Here is a 17,175-nt window from a genome sequence, read left to right on the forward strand (position 1 = left end):
TGTAACATTTTTAGTTCATTCTTTTTGTTTCAGAGTTTATTCATTCTCCAGTTGAGGGATACCTTGGTTGTTTCCAGTTTTTAATCTATAACGAATAAAGCTCCTATAAACTTTGTAGAACAAGACTTTGTGGGTACGTACGTTGTCATTTTTGGGGATAAATATCTAAAAATGCAATTAGTGAGTTGTATGAGTGTAGGTTTAATTTGTTAAGAACGTGTCACTCTGTTTTTCAGGTTGCATACAATTTTGAATTTCCCCTACAGTGTGTGAGTTTCAGTTGTTCAATATTCTCACCATTACTTGTCAGTTTTCTAGTGGGTGTGTAGTGGTATGATGTTTTATTAGGCATTTTCATACTAATTATATTGAAGATTTTTTTCATATACGTATTTGCTATTTGTCTAACATGTTTGTGAATTTTCTATTTATATATTTTACCCATGTTTTAGGGAGTAATTTGCCTTATTATTCTAAGAGTTCTTTGTATTTTCTGTCTGCCAGTCCTTTATTAGATATATGCTATTCAAGTGTTTTTTCTGTTTGTGGTTTGCCTTTTCATTATCTTAACTGTCTTTGAAATGAAAGAAGATACTTTACTTTTAATATTTTATCAATGTTTTATTTTATGATTAGTGCTTTTTGTGTTCTACCTAATACATCTTTGCTTACCTAAGGTCACAGAAATTTTATAGTTTTAGATCTTTATTTTGGTTTATTATCAATCTACATTTAGCTAATATTTCATTTGATATGTGGTAAAGTTTGTGGTCCATTATTTTCATTTGGCTATTCAGTTGTTTTCAGCATTATTTGGTGAATCCAGTCCCTGTTATTCTGTGATGGCTAGAAGCAGAAATCTCTGAAGTATGGCTTTGATAGAGAAAGGGATAGGAGGAAATGACTAATATCCAAAAGAATTAAAAAACTTTATAGGAGGGATCCTTTATATAGTTATAGTTAATTATATTATATGATATAGTTTTAGTTTAATATGATTACATTTCTAAAACAAAAGATGAGTTGATAATGTTTTACTTTCACAACTTCTCATCTAGAATAATCACAGATGAGAAGTGAAAGTTATTGTAGATCTCTGAATTACTAGTTCAGAAAACAGTCAATGTATGTACTCACAGGGTTTTTCATATTGATTTCTCTCCAAATTTTTGAAATAAGAATATTTTGAATTTAAATGTAGCTTTTTATAAATGTTACCTTTGTTTTCATCATAGGTTTTCTCCTAATAATTTTCCACAGGTATTTATCAGACATAAACTCCTACTTATTCAAGCAATGATATAATTGTTAGTTCTTCTGGCATAGAAATACTTACAGTCTTTGTTCAAATAGAACCAATTTTACCAAGAGCATTACTTTGGTTGCTCAATTAGGTTGATACAGAAAACAATCTTAAGTGGGTCTAAGTTTTCCATAACCATGAATTGGATCTATCAGTTTTCATGTTTTGCATTTGTAACTTGTCATTGTAACAAAAGTCTTTTGCTTTCTTTTACTTGTAGATTACTTATATATTAAGTGGCTGTATTAACCCTTCAGCCTTTCTATTGCATGATTTTAAATATTTGTCATCATTTTTTTAGAGTGGGTAAGCTCTGTGTATGTACCAGAATAATCAGATAACCTATTCTTGAACACTGTAGGATGACCTGACAAGTTATCATAGCTGAACATACAAATTTAGTTCTGTTCTTTAAATAACCAAACGATGTAACAGACCTGGGGAGTTCATTTATGTCTTCCTATGTGATAGAGATGTCATGCACACCAAATCTATTTTTGATTCTGCCTTATGCAGCCTCACAACAAGATTGCACACATGCAAATGAGAGTTTGTAAAAAAAAAAAAAAAAAAAAAGCCTCGTGGAAAAATCTGTTAGTTTAAGTAGCATTGCTACGTGAGAGCCAGTTTTGCATTTTAATGCCAAATTGACTAAATAATTACTCTAAACTTATGCCACATTCTTCTTTGCATTAGGATATGTGCTCTAAATGGTTAAAACATATACAGTACTTAAAACAGTGCCTGGAGGAGTTCCTGTTGTGGCACAGTGGTAACAAACCCGACTAATATCCATGAGGATGCAGGTTTGATCCCTGCCTGGCCTTGCTCAGTGGGTTAAGGATCTGGTGTTGCCATGAGCTCTGGTGTAGGCCACAGATGCGGCTTTGATCCTGCATTGCTGTGGATGTGGCATAGGCTGGCAGCTACAGCTCTGATTCAACCCCTACCCTGGGAAGTTCCATATGCCTCAGGGCCCTAAAAAGCCCTAAATAAAACAATACCTGGAAGATAGTAAATACAAAACAAATGCTGTCTTTGCCATCTTCAGTGAGGGGAGGAGGAGACCCACAAATTTATGTTTTTAGAGTTCCTCAGTAAAGAGATACTACATGTACCTGGAGTAATTTGGAGAGCATCAACATTAATTATTATTAGAGTATTAATCAATTGCAATCAGTAAAATAAATCGAGTACAAAATCAACAGTAGTAAATGAAGATGCAGAATCTAATCATTGTATAATTTGCACTTAATAAAATGTTTATGCCTAATTCTGTGTATTTTAAAATTAACCATTTGATTAACAATTACAGATTTGTAGAGAATGCAAATCTCTTTTTAAATTCTCATTTGTGTTTTCTTTTATTCTTTTTTAAGAGACTAGTTGGTATAGTGTCTAAATTATTTCTTTTCTTTTTCCTCCTTTTATGACATGAAAATTCCTCTTTCCTTTGAGAAACCCATTTCCTGTGGGTTAGGTGAACTGTCTCCACTTACTCTCTTCTGGTTGGGTACATTAATAAGGAATGACAGGATGGCCAATCATGGTATCCTTTTTTCTCTGGCAACAGTCATTTATTTAACATTTGGTATATAAATTCCACTTCCTACAACATACATGCAATTTGAACATTTCTCCTACTTCATTAAGTGTGCAGTGATCACTTGTTCTTTCTAGTGAGGTAGGACTTGCTGGGATATGTCTTTTTATGGTGATTAGTGGACAGTGTCTTAAATAATTGGAAGAAGAAGTTATTCTTCTCAAAAAAAAATGAAAATGATAGATGACTGTGCTTTTGGAGCATGGATAAGTTGAGAATTTTAGACATATTGGAACACTCTTCCTTGATATGTTCCTCTAAGCTGCAGTTGTAGGTTTAGTCCTCCATTCTAGCCACTACTTTTGAAGAACTTAAGTAATGCCCTTCACAGTATCCTTTTCCTGGCCCAAATAATTCCCAAACCAGACTCCTAGTCTTAATCTAAGTATCTTTTATATTTGCTCTTCAGTTCTCCACTCCATCTCTGAAAAATATAAAAGAACTGATTCCAAGTTTTATCCCATGGGAAATCTTACATGCCATGTTACGGCATTTTTTTAGGGTGTGTGTACATGTCATGTGCCTGTGTGTGTGTGTATGTGTGTGTGTCTGGAGGGTGATACATATCTTTGAAGAATGAGATAGCAAGGATTTGTTGGATGTTGTAATGAGGGTTTTTATTTTCTATATCGATCAATAACATTTTATGGCAGAAAAAATAGTGACTGATTTCATAATTCACATAGTTGGCTTATGTACTTTTTATATCTCTATATATACTTTTGACAACTAAAAAATATAGATATACCTTGAAATTGAAAAACTTGAGTTTGAGATGAAGAACTAATAAAATTTGAGTACTGACTGGAAGGTTAAAATTTACAGAGAGAGAAGTATTAAAGCTCTCCTTTAAATTTCTACTGGGGATTGTCAAGAAGTCAGTAGAATGGTAGAGACAGGAACAGTCTGAAACTCTTTGTTTTAATAACTTTAATTTCAGTTTACATTATCTTTCTGGATCTTAGTTTCTTATTTAAAATTAATGCGATGTGAGAGAACTCTCTAAGACCTTTTAAGTCCCACTATTCTGTTTCTGTGTGATTGCAAAATATTAACTCTGCTACTTTACTGAATGCTGTATCTTTGCTATATCACTTAAATTTCTCTTTTCCTTTATTAAGGCATAATTGACAAGTAGAGTTATATATATTTAGAGTGTACAATGTGATTATTTGATATACCTTGTGAAATGATATACTTTATGTCAAAGTATACTTTGATACACTTTGTAAAATGTAACTACTTTGTAACTACCACAGTCAGGTTAATTAACACATCCATCACCTTACATAGTTACCCCTTTGTGGTGACAAAGTTTAAGATCTACTCTTTTAGCAAATTTCAATTATGCAATACAGTGTTATTAACTGTGGTCATTGTGTTGTACATTAAATCCCAGAATGTATTCATCTTATAACTGAAGACCTATTCCTTTGACCAGCATTTCCCAACTTCCCTCATCCTTCAGGCTCTGGTGATCACCATTCTACTCTGAACCACAATGAAATAACAGCTTGCACCTGTTACAATGGATTTTATAAAAAAAGACAAGAAACAAAATGTTTTGATGAGAATGTGGAGAAAAGAGAAACCTTGTACCCTGCTGACATAGTCACTATTGAAAAAAGGAGGTTCCTCAAAAAATTAAAAATAGAACTCCATGTGATTGTGCAGTCCCACTTTTGGTTGTATATCTGAAGGAAATGAAGTCAGTATATCAAAGAGATATTTGTACTGTCGTGTTCATTGAAGCATTATTTACAATAGCCAGGATGTAGAAACAACCTAATGTATGTTGACAGACAAATGAATAAGAAGGAAATCCTACCATTTATGATAATATGTGTGAAATTATAGGACATTATGCTAAATAAAATGTCAGAGAGGGAAAGACTTATAAGTTACTTATAAATGGAATCTAAAAATATTCTTGTATTTTATACATTTTGAGGATGACAGATTACCACAAGGCACTGTGCTTCCTTGTATGTATACCTGTTTATATGCTTTTTTTTAGGAGGGGTGATCCTTGGGATTCTGCAAATTCAGAATCCCTTTGAGATTCAAAAAGGAATACTTTTCTCATCACTTCTCCAGAGATTTTGCAGATGGATCTGCCAACTTTCATGTCAAACAACAAGTGGAGTACCTAACAGCAAGTGGAAAACTAGGCTATTAAAATTTTCCTTGTGAGTTTTGTAGGTTTTGCTTTGTTATACTTCTTATCCTGGCTGATCTGCAAACAGCGTGTTTTCCATTTATTTCATTCGTTGCTACAGTAGTTGGAGTGATGTGTTGGTATTATGATTATACTTCTGAAAAATTTACAAAAAAGCATGGAAAATTCCAAAGCTAATATAGTATTTTTGGCTTCTAGAATTAATAATTGTTAACATTGTGCCACAGTTGTTTTGCATACCTTCTTTCTGTCCTTTTCAAAGAAATTGAGCTGTAAATAATATTTATCTTTGTATGCTATTCTTCTCTTTCTGGTAGTTATCACTTTAATATGATTTACACTTGGAGAAACTGTAAGATTAAATGTTTTCCCACAAGCCACATAGGTACTCAGTGACAGCACAAGTATATAGTATTCTACTTATAGAACCATTGATCTCAATATTTGTTGAATTAAGATGAAATCATATTAGTAAATATCATAATTTTGTCTTTCAATTAAATAAAACTACATGACACTTTCATTTTTAGTTTGGACCCAGAAGGTGGCAGGAGATTTACCTAACAACCAAAACAATCTAAATTACCTACAGAATCTAATTTTATAAACTCATCTGAGATCTGAGTATACAGAGAAACACAAAAAGAGCTAAACTCCAAAAGCAATGTATGCTTAATAAGGAGGGAGGCTTAATGTAGCTGTTCTCAGCTCTGCTGTAATGGCAAGAGGAAGAGGAATCTGTTGTATGGAAAATGGAAATACTAGAATGAAGACAACATGATAAGAAAACAGTAATTCACTAAATGAACTTAGGATTTGGAAACAGCGGAGAAAAAGATAAATGAACTTGAAGACAGGTCAATAGAATATATTCCTATTGAGACAAAAAGAAAAAATTGTAAAATGAAAGAGATGTGTAACAATTCCCAATTTATTTATAAACAGAGTCTCAGAAAGAGAGGAGAGAGTAAATGGGGAAGAAAAGATATCTGAAGAGATAAAGACCAATAACTTTCCAAAATTGATGAACTTTATCAACTATATCACCAGAGAGCTTAGTGACCTCTGAACAGGATAATGCAAAGAAAATTATACCAAATTACAGGAAAATCAAGTGGTCAAAAAGAGAATATCTTTTGAGGATATCCAAAGGCAGCTAGAGCAATGGGACACATTAAACAGAGGATAATGCATATACAAATAATGGCTGACGCATTTCTAGAAACACTTGTGGCTAGAAAAATATCAGTCATCATTAAACTACTGTGGAACAAATATACAAGAAAACAAAAAGAAAAATAGGAAACCCCAAAAAATTACTTTTCAACATAGAATTTAGTATTTAGAAAAAATATCCTGAAAAGTATTCTTGAAAAGTGAAACATTAGTTACTTTTTAAGTACAAATGCTAACAATACATTGTGGAACTTACAGCATATGTAATAGTAAAATACAAGACAACAAGAGATGAGAGGATGTAAAATAGAGTTCTTATTCTGTTGTAAAGTATGCATGCTGTGATGAGTTAATATAATATTTGAAAATAACTGTGATAATCTCTAGAAATAAAATCTTAGAGTTCCTATCATGGCTTAGCAGTGACAAAACCAATTAGTATCCATGAGGATATGGATTCGATCCCTGGCCTCGCTCGTGGGTTTAGGATCTGGCATTGTGGTGAGCTGTGGTGTAGGTTATAGATGTGGCTTGAATTCCGAGTTTCTCTGGCTGTGGTGTAGGCTGGCAGCTGTAGCTCTGATTTGACCCCTAGCCTGGGATCTTCCATATGCTGCCAGTTCAGCCCTTAAAAGCAAAATAAATATATAAATAAATAAAAAATAAATAAAATATTTTGAGCACATACATAAACCCTATAAAGAGGTTAGCTAAAATGTCATTGTAGAAGATAAAATATAGCATTATAAATAAGTAATTTACTCACAAGGAGACAAGAAAATAGAAGTCAAGGAACAAAGAACAGAAGGAACAAATATAAATAAATAGTAAGTTGGTATTTTTGAAAAACCCAAATTATCAATAATTATATTAAATGTTAATGTAATAAATACTAGAATTAAAAGGAAGATGTTGTCAAATTAAATAAAAATATCAAGATATAATGTACTCTGTTTACAAGAAAGAAATATTAATTATAAAGACATGGACAAAGGAAAAGGAAGGAAAAAAGGTAAGGTATGCCATGTAAACAGTAAAACTACAAAAGTTGAAAGGCTATAGTGACATCAGATAAAGTAAATTTTAAGGCAAAAAGTATTATATTACCAGAAAAAATATACATTAACACAATCTAAAAATTAAAGAATATGCATTATTTTAACATACACATGGAACATTCACCTTGATAGAACATTGCTGGGTCTTAAAGGAAGTTGCAGTAAAATAAAATAATTTAATTCATTTGAAATGTCTCCTCTGACCTCAGTTATATTAAATTATAGGTCAATAACAATAAGATATCTTGAAAATTTATAAACATTGGGAAATTGATCAATATATAATTCATAAGCTGTGTGTCAAAATAAACAGGGAAATTATAGAATCTTTCTAACTAAATGAATATGAAAACACAATGTAATAAGCTTTATTGAATGGAACAAAAGCAGTGCTTAGAATGTATAACTAAGCTTATATAAGGAAATAAGAAAGATATTAAGTCAGTGATATAAGAAACCACACTAAAAAGGATAGAAAAAAAATGGGAACAAATAAATAGTCCCAAAGTATATGAAAGATAGAAAATCAAAACATTAGAGCAGCACCAATGACATATAAAATGGACAAACAAGAAGAAAAACCAATGAAATTAATAAAATATTACACTTATTATGTAGTATAGTTGCTGCTTTTGACCTGATAACTCTCTGGCTCATCCCTCAGAAGGAGCAGCAACAATGTGTTTTGTGGTAAGGGTGGGAGGAAAGTCTTTGTATATAAGATTGGGAATTTAGTAATTTAACTGAGACAACTATTATGTGGTCGGCTGGTAAAACCTAATACTAGAATATCACATCTAATTTTCCAGTGTGTATTTAACATTAAATTAATATAAGTGATGATATAGTATCAACCTTATGCTTTTAATTTGGTCCTCAAAATATGACTGCTTTGATGTGCTAAGTCAGTCTGAGTTAGGCCTATGGGCAGGCAGGCTCTCTTTCTCTAAAATATACATATATATGTATATATATGCATGTGTATATAATATTAGGCAGATGTTTGTGTCCCTACCCCTCCCATGACAAATAATTCACATATTGAAATTCTAATTCCCAGTATAGTGATAATGAGGTGTTGCCTGTGGTAGGTGATTAGATCATGAAGACTGAGTCTCCATGAATGGGATTAGTAACCTTAAAAAAACACTCTGGAGAGCTTCCTTGTCCTTTTCTGCCTTGTGAGGACAGTGAGAACATGCCCTTCTATGAAGAAGGAAGCAGACTCTCACTAGACACCAAATCTGACGGTGCCTTGATCTTGGTCTTTTAAAACTCTGCAACTGTGAGAAATAAATTTCTGTTGTCAATAAGCCACATAGTCTGTGGTCTTAGCAGCCTGCATGTACAGCTGACCCTTGAACAATGCGGGGGTTAGTGGCACTTGACCCTCTGCAGTTGACAGTACTAGTCAACCCTGTGTATACCCAGTTCCTCTATATCCTTGATTCCTCCTCATCTGTGTTACCACATCTGTGGATTCAACAACCACAGATGGTGTACTACTGTAGGATTTACTGGGGAAAAAACCCCTTGTATATCTGGACTCACATAGTTCAAACCTGTATTGTTCAAAGGTCAATTGTACTGAGACATATATGTATATGTACATGTATATACTTGTGTAATGTATGAACACATAGTCTATACACACACACACACACACACACACACACACACACACACACACACACACACACACACACACACATTCCCCCTCCTACTACAGCGTGCGGGTTTGTTAAGTGTCTAGAAACAACTGGGACAAAGAAAAACTGAGTGTATAATATTATTTATCTATTTTAAGATCCACCTGTATTAAAGAGACTGTTAGAATTCAGTGATCATCCATCAGGGCTCATTTGGACTATCTCCTGTGATGGAGGGGCACATTCATAAAAATGGATTAATTTTTAAATTCTCTCACATTCTTAAATCCTTACTAATTCTGTGGTCTTTTTCTTTGTCATAATTTTACATTACTGTTCATTTTGGAAGAAAACAGGTTTATTTTGATGGCAGAAGATTAATACTACCATTTAGCAGTCAGTAGAAAATATTTGCTGAAAAATTGAGACTTTGATTTTTCTCATGTAATGAGTTCAATGATAGGAAATCGAGGGATGATATTTCCTAAAGACTTATATTCCTTCTAACTTTCTGTTCAGCTGTCTTTCCTGTATGTGAGTTGCCTTATACTGACAAGAGTCCAACCTAGGAGTATCAGTGTTTTAGGCAGGAAAATGTGAAGGACACAGGGTGGGAGGCACATCCAGTTGAAATCATCCCTTTCATGGATGCTCCACTGAAAGGCTTTCTTTTATTTCTCTTTGAAAAGTGCTCTATCTCATGCTCTATCTCTATAAACGACATAGGGAAATGTAAAATGTTTGCTGGGCTTATTGCCGTGTATAAAGTGGGAGCCCTTTTATCAAGGAAGAAAAATTAGGTATCTTGTTAGGCAGTTGGCAGCTTGAAACCAGCAATCTCTCTGTCATAGGCAGTTTTAGAAAATTTTGACTTTTCAGCACAAAAGAAAGGCATTATGAAAATCACAATTGCTTTCTTAATTCCTGCAATCATAATTTACTAAATTAGAAAAACATACCAGCCCAAAGTGGATTGGTTAAAAAGAAAAAGAAGTGAATAAAGACAAAAGGAATTTTAAAGGCAACTAGCCATGGATGCTTTGCTTGATAAGACATAGAAGCAACAAAATGTTATGTAGAGATAAATGGAAATACCATTAAAATTTACAGGATTTTCAGTAAACTGGTAGTCTGCATTGTAATATGAATAAAAACGAAGCTCACCAATACATTTTGAATAAAAGTAAAAGTTATCTCAGAAGATGGTGATCAAGATTTGGCTAATGACCAGCTGAATGGAATTTAAGCCTCAGATATGTTGTTAAATTAGATAATCATTGTGATCTCATTATCATTCTTTGATTACCGAGTAAGAGGACAAAAGATGCTAGTTGGCCAAGTGTGTGACTTGGTACAGTATCATTTGCTTTTAACCTTTTAAACAAATTAATAAAAATGTCCTCTTTAATCGCTCAGTATATAATCTGTAAAAATCATGAGGCACAATACTTTTAGCTACAGAAATATTTGTTACGACTGTCCTTATGGCTTAAGGACATATACAGTTATGACTATTTAACTTGTTATTTAAAATCTATCTCAAATAACAAATTATAACAGGATTTATTCATACAGTTTAAACATTTCAGACAAAGAACATGTCTGGATATCATTTGATCAAGCCCCTGGTTTACTCTGTGTTTCAGTTTTATCTTCCAGTTGATATCTCTCAGAGTGGTAGCCTGATGGCTCATTTACACATTACATCACTAGGGGGGATGGAATCTGTTTTTAGAATTCTTTTCATAAATATGATCTTTCGTGACGATTGGACTCATCTTCAACTAATCTCAGTCGCCAGATAAAGGCTGTGCATTAATTGAATTTGTTCTAGATGTCCAGAACCATTTGCTCTGTGGATTGCTGTGACAGAAGTAGTGGTAAGGAATTTGAGATTGTCTCAGTGAATATGGAACACTCAAGATCTACCCAATCCCACCCAACCCACATAGCTATTTTATAATTGGGAATTTTGGATTGACTGTTGAGGACATAACCACAATGTCTGCTAGTGCAGTGAAAAACGCTCCAAATGGTCTGAAATATATGGTAAAAGACTTGATTATATGTTCTCAACTTCAAAGGCCCAGGAATTGAAATTGTCAGTTCAACAAATATAGTTGCCAATTCCCTTATAACTACTGTATTTTAAAAGTTTTAATTTCGATTATAGAGGTGACTGACAAATTTATTGAGTATTCATGAACAGAGGTTACAAATTCCATTGTACTTTCAGAATAAGTTGTGAGGTTACCAAAGACTCAGTCTAAAATTTGCACACCTTGGAAAATATAATATTCAAATGTCCACTGCTGTCGATCAGTAGCCACGATGGTTTTCAAAGCTACTAAAACAAAAAAACAAAAAACAAACAAACAAACAAAACAACAACAACAACAAAAAAGCACAAACACCTCAAATAAATAAACATATTTTGACTAGGAATAATCTATGGATAAAACTCTATTAATCCTTAAAGATGGATACCCCTTGTTTGGGACTTCTGTCACTGCAGAACCTGAGTTTAATCTAAAATGAATGATTTTAACTGACACACGCTTTCAATACCCTTGGTCCTTTCCCCATATCTTGGAGAAATAACCACCATCAGTTCTCACTCTCTTTCTTGAGTCACACACAAATTGCTGCCAAATGAGTTATAATACCTGATTCCTGTAATGGAAAACTTTTCATTATCAAATGGCAGAAAGCAATAAATTTGTGTGCTGTGATGAAAAACCTATTAGAGGAGATTTCAGTGTTTCAATATATATCTGTTTTAGTCCAATGGTTTGAAATTTAGAAACATTTATTTATATCATTCTGTAGTATTATTTTTTCTTTTATCAATAGTAGTTTAAAAATTTATTCATGTGATTATATATATGCATATGTATAAAATAGATATTTTAGATAGTGCATATAAAAGATATGATATAGTAAGATAGGCAAGGAAATTCTAGATTAGATTTTAGCTCCAGTATTTGATGTCAGTTAAACTTGAATAATCATTTAAGTCATTGTGGAACCTCAGCCTTCTCATGTGTAAAATGGGGTGGGTTCTCTGTATGCATAGTGTTGCTGTGAGAATCAATGAGATAAATCATAAATCCTGGTGTTTAGTAATATTCACCATGTCAGTTCTACTCTGACATAACTTATAGTGTTATTTTAAGAACATAAGAAAGAGACTATATAAATGAGAGTATTAGGAAGATAATTTTTTGTTAATAATATTTCTCTACCGCTGTTATTTGAATTAGTGGTATTCATTATGATGATGGGCGGATCTGTGTTAAAATGTAGTTATTTGAGCTTCTCTGTGGCTTTTAATTTTAATAGTCTGAAACTGGAGAGAGAAGAGCTTGCATATTGACTTTTTAATTTTTAAAATTTCCTTAATATGGTTTTGAGTACCAAGAGCAAAATTTGGAAAACTCAGAGCAAGTATTTTTACCATAAACAGAAAAAATGAAAAAAATATACATATCATGCACATAGATGTAGTTTTATTTCTACATAAAAAGGAGATAGCAGTCATTTCTGAGCTAAGGGGGTTGAGTTACAGAAGAGGAAAGCAGAATTTAACATTAGCACGGAGCTTTCTTCCTTGTCAGTCTCTACCACCACTTCCTACCAATTACTCAGTGGGGAGGATGGAAATCCTAGATGCGAGAATCTGTGGATAGAAGGGCTATTTATCCCAGATCCTGTCTGGAACCATGGGAAAATTCATCTTTGTGGAATGTTCTATACTAACATGGAATCATTGCAATAGAGAAGAAAATCCTAGCAGTGTATTAGGACCTAGAAAAAGTCCAGAGATAAGCCCTTGCTCATCGTTTAAAATTTCCTGCTGCATATAGAAGAGATCTGAAAATATTCATAGGAGAGTTACGAATGAGATGAAAAGCAGTAAAGAGTTGAAGATGCTTATGCTTGCCCAGGAATTTGTCATAACAAGGGATAAAGAACTTTATGGTAGAGTCTATGGGACAAGAAGCCTAGCTGGCTTTTGAAGGGAGGATATGGAGCCTGAGGAGAAAGATGAGCCATTAGAATGAGGCTGCTGGGTACTCTACATGTCATATTGCCTTCCCCAGCTGAGAGGAGAATGGAAGAACTAATTGGTATTGGATTCCAGAGGGTAATGATGGGATTCAGAACATGCTACCCCCAAATGTGGCATTTTGGTGTATTAAGTATCATAAGCTGAAGGAATTTGAAAAAGATGGTAGAAACAGGAAGGTCACTCAGACCCCTCACTCTCATCCTTCTTTCCTGAAACAAACTTTAAAACTCCCATGTGAAGGATACCATTGCTCTATCAGGAAGAGGCAAGACATTCTTGTCACCAGAGATGGGGAATTTGGGGCCAAGAAATCTGTGCAAACTATCCTTGTTAAGCAAATCTTTACCCTCCTAATTACTTCTTCACCATTTATAGCCCTAGCCCAAACCCCTTTGGCTTAGCAACTTTTCATAAATTTATTGTTTTTGTCTTAGAGGTATAAACACTTCCTACTCTAGTCATTTCTTTAGGTCTTCATTCTCTTGTGAAGGGTCCCATTACATGTAGAAATTCAGTAAAATATGTACACTTTTCTCCTGTTAATCTTTTTCAGTTTAATTTTCAGACTTAGCCAGGAACTCTAAGAGGGTCAAGGAAAACTTTTACCTTCCCTATAATAAGTGTCTGCAAACTGAACCCTCCTTCCTCAGAGTTATAATAGTAAGATTCTTGAAGCTTAGATTACTCCAAAGAAAAGGAAATTGAAGAGAGAGAGAGGACTCTGAATTTTATTGGCTGTCTCAAAAAAAGGCTTATATACAAACAGGAAATGAATGTTTGCTATCTAGATTATTTCTTCCTACTGAATGAAATGAGCATTTGAGAATTATATTGAATTTAAAGGAAAATAGTTTTATTTTTGAATACTTAAGTAGCTTGAATTACTGTTCTGAAAAATTTAAAGCTGCTGTGTATTATTTATGTTTATCAAACTTCATTAAATAATTATTTCTCAGTTTTAGTAAATAAAAGTATATTTAATTAGCTTTTGGTCACCACAAAATAATTAGTAATTTTTGTCAGCTTGTAAATTGTCAACCTTTAAAATCTAAAAGCAGTAAAAATAACTTGTTTTATTATGTTTATTAACGACTCCTATCCATTACTCCAAGCTGAGTAATATGAAATAGCTGATTTTTTATGTTTTTTGAGTTACAAAAATAGCATTTTCGTGTTGTAGAACTTAATACCTTCCAGAATATCTAGAGTGCCTTTTGGGCACTCCAGGTTGGAAACACCCAGAATAGATGATAAACAATAGTTAAGATTTATAGGAAGATATGGTTAGCAAGAAACTTATATTTATGATGAATGTAACAATGAAAATATATTTTAAATGTCATTAGATCTGTAAGAAACACGTTTTTGCTTCTTACAGTTTAATCCAGTTTTCAAGTGTGGTCCAGAGAACAAAAATTTTTTTTCTGGTATGGATACTTTGATTAAGGCAGCCTATTAAACTTATATTAAGCCTTCAGATTTGTAATCTTGTAATACTTATGATCAATCAAAACCTTCTGGTTATTTTTCGACCAACTTTTATTCATTTTACATGTTGAAAGTAATGGTCAAGTCAGTCTTAAACCTGGCGTATGCATATATTCTTACCAGTAACTTAAAGACTTACCAATTGGAAACCAGTGTTTATTAATGCAAATAAATTAGAGTTTTAGGAAACACGCAAATGGAATGTACAACTCAGGTGAAAGGAGGATGTTTTGGGCAGGTGGGGTAATCCTGTCCTCTTATAACATACTGTGCTGTTCTGCCTTTTTGTGTTAACTCCAAATTCAAATGATTACATTTTATGTATGAAAAAAGCTTGCCTTTCTGAGGTGTATAGGGAAGTAAATATTAAATAATTGGGATGATTCATTTTTTATCCTATGTTCACTCCCAGAGCTTCAGGAGGGCACTTGATAAGGAAGGTTATCATTACAAGTGTACACCTGCACTTATGTTGGGAGCCACATGGGAAGTCCAGTACACCTGTACTTATGAAGAGATGGTTGGAAAAGTGATGTGTTCTTTCATGGGGATTATTGAAGTATATAGGATTTTAGCAGCTGAAAACAATTTTTTTCTTTCTCTTTATCCTGAACACCCTCCACCAAGGCCTCTCTTGATCCCCATGGTGCTCCGGGCCAAAAACCCTTTTGGAGCAGTCACAACATTGATCTGTAAGCTAACTCTTCTCTGTGAAGAACTTTCAGAAATCCTGAGGACTAGTTGTCTCTTGAATCTGGAAAAGGGAATTGGATTCCCTATATACTCTCCATGTGTGATGTGCTAGGAACAGAAATGTGTATGATCAATCTTGAAAACATTCCAGGAAAGTCATTTGGTGATGCAGTATTCATGATCTGTTGACATCCAAGATGAATCTGAGATACCACAGTGATTCTCAATGCCAAATTTATTAATATCTGTCAACTGAGATAATTTAATATTTAAATCTATTTCATTCTTGTCTATGTTTCTATTACAAGAAACCTTCCATTTCTCTTGCTTACAAAACATTCCTAAACACATCATGATTCTGTTAACAATCCAGAGAAACAACTGTTTCACGTTTACTCAAAAACACAGTACCTCAGCATTTAATTATTTAGAAATAATAAACAATGACATCAGCATTTTTCCTTAATATTCAGGTATGTGTTGTTGAGTTTTGAAAGTCTAGCTTACTCAGGTTGTCACTAAAAATTCCAATTGTTTAAAACCTCTTGTTATTTTCACCTTGCTATGAGTTTTTATTGGAATTATGTTTGCCATGGGAAACAAAATTATTGAGGTATTCTCATGGCAAAAACATCTTTCTTAAATTATTGTGGATTCTATTCTCTATGGGGGTTGTATCACAGACAAGGTTATCACATGTAAAGCAATGAATGTTTAAAACGTTAATGTCAGAAGTGGTGAACTGGAGAGAAACAAAACAAGCCAAAGTAATTTCTTTCCAAATCATGATGAAGGTCGTAGTCTGAGATGGGATGAAAGGAAGAAGCATTTGGAGAAATGAAAAGATAGGAAATGGAATGTAAGGAAAAATGGTTGATTCGAAAAAGAGCACAGGTTGCTTAGAGTTTGCAGGGTTTCAGTGTCTAACCCTGAGGAAAGCTAGTCAGGCAGAAATAGAGCAGTACTCATGCAGGTAATTGTGGGATTCTTCTTATGAAGATGTGATTCTTATTCAGGAAAAAGTCAAGGAGTCATTAATTGGCATCAAATGGTGTGTTTACCTTTCTTCTTTAAATTTTCAAAAGTTTGAAAACAAAATATGATAAAATTTATATCAATGGTTACCTGAGCGACCCAGAGAAAATTTCTTCTCTTTGGATTGAGGAGTGACGCAGGGTGGAGAAATGAAGATTGATCTTTGGAGAGAAGAAACAGACAGGGAGTGGATTGGAAAAGAGAAAATTCCTGGAGGACCAACCATATGTTGGACACAAGGATGAACTGTTTCATCCATGCTTTATCTTCTAATCCTCACAGCAAAAGCTCTATTAAGAGGTATTTTTTTTCCCTGTAAAGAAGTTAAGTAACTTGAACAGTTTCATGAAGTTAGTAATGATGGTTAGCTTTCTTGAATATAAAAGCAAATTATGGAACAAACAAAACAAGGAAATAAAAAGAAATTGGATAAGATATTTGCAACTAGGTGCATAAAGAGTAGACATGTCTTTGTAGAGTCAATATGTGAACAAGAGAAGAAATGATTGTAGAATAAGATATAGGGGGTATGTGTGCCAGAAGAACCCTAAGAAAAATAGTGCCCAACATTTTTTTAGACTCCTTTTCTATGAGTGCCCCTCATTTAATCTTAAACATTGAGTATCTGTACTTGCAATGGCCTTGTATTATTGGTTCTTTGGGGAATGAAGGAGAAGTCTTTGTATGAGGAATAATGACCAACAGGAAGGTAGTGACTGTCAGTTGTTATATTTCAGGGTAAGAGGTGACTAAGAGAATGATTATAATTCCTCAGGGGAATCATAAGAAATCTTGTAATTCTGAATTTCCCTCAGTATGTAGGACATGGACCTGATTTTTAAAATGTAGGTATTTATAAAAATGAGCCCAGAAGAATAGAAGATTTAGAGGAAAACAAGTTAAATGCATTTCCCTCTTA

At 33.4% G+C, this 17,175-nt stretch overlaps 1 protein-coding gene across 5 annotated transcripts in view; it reads left to right on the top strand.

Annotated features, from left to right (window-relative positions):
- Nucleotides 1-17,175, top strand: part of LOC146397796 (uncharacterized) — a 519,577-nt gene that overhangs the window by 191,796 nt on the left and 310,606 nt on the right. For 2 of the 5 annotated variants that reach the window (XR_014823594.1, XR_014823593.1), the window contains one exon: nt 4,924-5,981. The exons of the other annotated variants lie outside the window; for them this stretch is intronic. The gene's annotated coding sequence lies outside the window, so the exon portion shown is untranslated. Of the gene's footprint in view, nt 1-4,923; nt 5,982-17,175 lie in introns of those variants that run through there. 5 annotated transcript variants of the gene reach the window in all.

This window comes from Sus scrofa, chromosome 13, assembly GCF_054392235.1.
Source record: "Sus scrofa isolate SSC_HxYL_T2T_F1_AM1 chromosome 13, Sscrofa_HxYL_maternal_Yorkshire_Landrace_v2.0, whole genome shotgun sequence".
Lineage (NCBI taxonomy): Eukaryota > Metazoa > Chordata > Mammalia > Artiodactyla > Suidae > Sus > Sus scrofa.